This window comes from Saimiri boliviensis, chromosome 15, assembly GCF_048565385.1.
Source record: "Saimiri boliviensis isolate mSaiBol1 chromosome 15, mSaiBol1.pri, whole genome shotgun sequence".
Lineage (NCBI taxonomy): Eukaryota > Metazoa > Chordata > Mammalia > Primates > Cebidae > Saimiri > Saimiri boliviensis.
The window spans coordinates 16,358,264-16,361,886 of record NC_133463.1 but is presented as its reverse complement, the minus strand read 5'-3'; the positions used below and the strand labels follow the sequence as shown (position 1 = coordinate 16,361,886).

The following is a 3,623-nucleotide window of genomic DNA, read 5'->3' as shown; positions in this document are numbered from 1 at the left end:
TTCTCCACCCCCCGCCGCCCCCCTCCCCCCACCAGCCAGCATTTCGCTTTATTTCTGGATGGAAATAGGGCCGAAAGGTGCAGTCATGCTTTTTTCACTTCTGGCTGAAACCGAGAAGATAAAAGAACAGTTGGGTGTTACAGGATGCCCTCAGGGGAGTTGGCTCTAACTTCACTCACAAAGTCATAGCACCGCTAGGAAGGCCGGTCCGTTCATGGAAGGGAGCTAAGATCAGGACCGCGCGCTAGCGTCTTACGGGCCTGTGTCCAGAGTCCCCGGGGCCCTGCCATGTCCACCCTCCTGCGCCATCTGCAGAACATGCAGCCGGGTCCTGCCCGCCAACAGGGAGAAGCGCGTCGCGGGCAGGCATGGCGCACCCCTGGGGAGGCTCCTGGTGGTCAGGCGGCCCCACGGCAGCAGCCCCATCCAGGGGGAGGCCGAAGGCCTCTGCAGCCCTGGCACCGCCTCCCAGCCCGTCATCTCAGGGGGACGTCTGCCCCTAGGTCAGCCTCTTCATCCGCCTGTTGTGCTTGTCGATGGTCAAGGTTGCCCTGTCCACAGCCGCCGTGACGCCATCCAGGACTTCGTCCTGTCTCTCCAGCTCGCTCTCGGCCTCCAGGGCCAGCCCCTTCATCCTCCTCAGGATCTGGGTTAGTTCCTGGGTATGTGCCTCGGACAGGGACGGCGGGCTCAGCTGCAGGTGCAGGGCCGTGCCCTCCCGGTCTCCTGCGGGTGGCTCACGGTGCAGGGCGCGGCCCATCAGCCCCGATGCTGCATGCCGGACGGAGCGGCTCTTCTCTGCTGGGGAGGAGGTCCTCGCGCTTCTGAGCACCAAGGCGTCTTCTAAGAGCTCCATCTTCTCGCCGAACTGCACTTCTAAAATGGGGATAGCCTCTGGCATCTTGGCGGATATCAAACGATAGGCCATGTCTGGCTTTCCAACAAACCGCTGGCGGATGCTGATTTCGTAAGGTGAGTGGACCTCGATGTCGTCCACATCTTCTCTTTCAAATCTGTGCATGAGCAAAGAACTGGAATCATGGATTTCCAACCCAGACACGAGGATAGTGAGCCTCCCTGGCTTGACGTGAGACTCTGTTCTGTGGGAAATAATGGCAGGAATTTGGATCAGCATCCCTTCTTTCCCAAAGGGTTCACAACTTGGTTTCACGGAGACGCCTTCCCTGGGCTTTGCTTCTGATGGTGTCTTCCAAAGCTTGGAGCTAAAGGGCCACCAAGCAGGAGATTCCAGGTCTGTCAACAATCTGTCTGCCACCTCCGGGTCTGACTCCATCTTGTCCAGGCCTCTCATGACGCCATCCAGCTGCTGGCCCTGGTGGTCCAGGACCCTTGCTGTGTCCTCCAGGCGTTTCTGGGACCCGGCCATGAGTCCTGTCAGCTCCTTGCCCCGGGTCCTGGGCGCAAACGCCTGCCGCAGGCTGAGACAGCAGCAGCTCCCTCCAGAAATGCTTGATGATGCTGAAGACCACATTTCGACTTGGCTGCAGGGAGCTGAACCAGTGCTTGGTGTGGCCCTTCTCCAGGACGGTGATGGAGCTGAAGATAAAATGCGAAGCCTCCTTCTTGATCTCGACTATGCTGGAGAGGGGGAAGCTGACCAGAGTCTCGCCAGTGCTGTCAGTCACGAACCTGAGCGACTGCGACGTCAAGGACAGCTGGCCAGTAACCCATCGCCTCTGTGGCTCCAGGTAGTAGGTACACGGCCAGGTGTGGACGCAGACATCCCTGCTCATCTGTTCCTGGGTCTCCCTGCGCTGAGGTCCAGGCCTCTTCTGCCTCTGAGGGATGCCAGACTCGCCCCGGAGCAGATCCGAGGCGCCGCCACTGCTCGGCGCCTGCGCAGCTGGTTATTTCTTTAAAATTTCAACATGCAGCTACTACACAACCTAGCAGTTTTACTCCTGGGCACTTATCCTAGAGAAACGACTTACATTCACACAGATACCTGTATGTAAAGTTTATAGAAGCTTATTTATAAACTATGAATTATTTTGGATAGTCATTTGTAATAGCCCCAAACTGGAAAAAACTCAGATGTCCTTCAGTGGGTGAATGATTAATGAGTCAGCACATTCACGCCATGAAATACTATTTAGCAATAAAGAAAAAGCACAGACTATTGATATGCGCAACAACCTGAATGAATCTCCAGAGAACCATGCCAAGAAAAAGTACTCAATACCCAAAAGTTACATACTATATAATACTATTATGTAACATTATAGAAATGACAAAATTATAGAAATAAAGAATAGATTAGTGGTTACCAAGGGTAAGGAAAGGATGGGGAGGGAAGGGAACAGATGTGGATAAACAATGACCACTTGAAGGATTTGATGGTGATGAAAATATTCTGCACATTGACTATTTCAATGATGATGTTTTGATTGGGAGACTGTATGACAGTTTTGTACAATGTTATTACTAAAAGAACCTGGATAAAGAATATATAAGCTCTCTCTGTATTCTTTCATATAATTGCGTATGAATTTAAAATTACCTCAATGTAAAAGAATTTAATTAGAAAGAAAGTCAGATCAAACCAAGAGAATGGAGGTGCTGCTTGGTCTTCTTAGCTTGCCAATCTGCCCTGGGCTTGCTCCTGCATCCTGTAGCAAACACCAGTCTAGAGCAGCTCTGGACACCCTGGAAGTGTTCATGGCATGACGCTCACACATCTACTCAGAAAGCCTCTCATTCTGTGCTTCATGTCCTTATGATCTGTCTTCCTGTTTGTAATTCCAACTCATTTATTTATACTTACTACTTTAATCCCTTCTCTGTCTTCATTTTTTCACTGATTTCCTGGACATCAGAATGTGCTTTTTCTTGCTACCTAAATGTGTTCACTGTGTCTCTCTTGCCATGAAGAGAAGAAAGCGTCTCCAGTGCACCACCTCATAAGTGGAGTTGGATGTTCTGAGGAAAATTGCAAATCTTTATTTTTGTAAAATTTCTTCAATATAATCCATAGGTTCAGAAGAAATTGCAAATCTTTAAAACAGGGTATAGAAATGAATCTAACATGAATTAGGTGTAGATCACCAAGGCACAGTAACTAAAAATTAGAAAGTGAGGTATCTCCTTCCAGCCTGCTGTAAATGAATCCACTCATGTTTGTGGTCAGAAGAATTTTTGAGCATGATAATGAACTATTCTCTGCACCACATTCAGGCTCCTGAATATTTCTTTTTTTTTTTCAAATTATTAATGATCTATATCTATTTAAAACCAAAGCCAAACAAACAATTGACAAACACAGAGAGAGAATTTTGGACCCTTTCTAATTTTACCTATTAAATACTGTATTGTTAAAAAGTGCAAATTTCTCATTTTAAAAAGGAAAAAAAAAACCCTGAAACTAATATTCTCTCTTTCATTAACCTTGAGTCATGAATTCAGATATTCCCTAAATTAACATCCTTATCTCCGGCCTGATGTGTATCGCCTATGCTATGGTGCTGAGTCAATGGTAAATATCCTGACTTCATTGGCCTTGTTTAAAACAATAAAAATACACTGAACAACAGCATCTGTTATCTGATATATGTCAATACCAACAGTGATTCTCACTGAAGAGATCTGAACAAATATCACTGGTT

At 47.9% G+C, this 3,623-nt stretch overlaps 1 pseudogene; it reads right to left on the bottom strand.

Annotated features, from left to right (window-relative positions):
• Nucleotides 1-499: 499 nt before the first annotated feature.
• LOC101032769 (synaptosomal-associated protein 47 pseudogene) lies at nt 500-1,850 on the bottom strand (annotated as a pseudogene).
• Nucleotides 1,851-3,623: the final 1,773 nt, after the last annotated feature.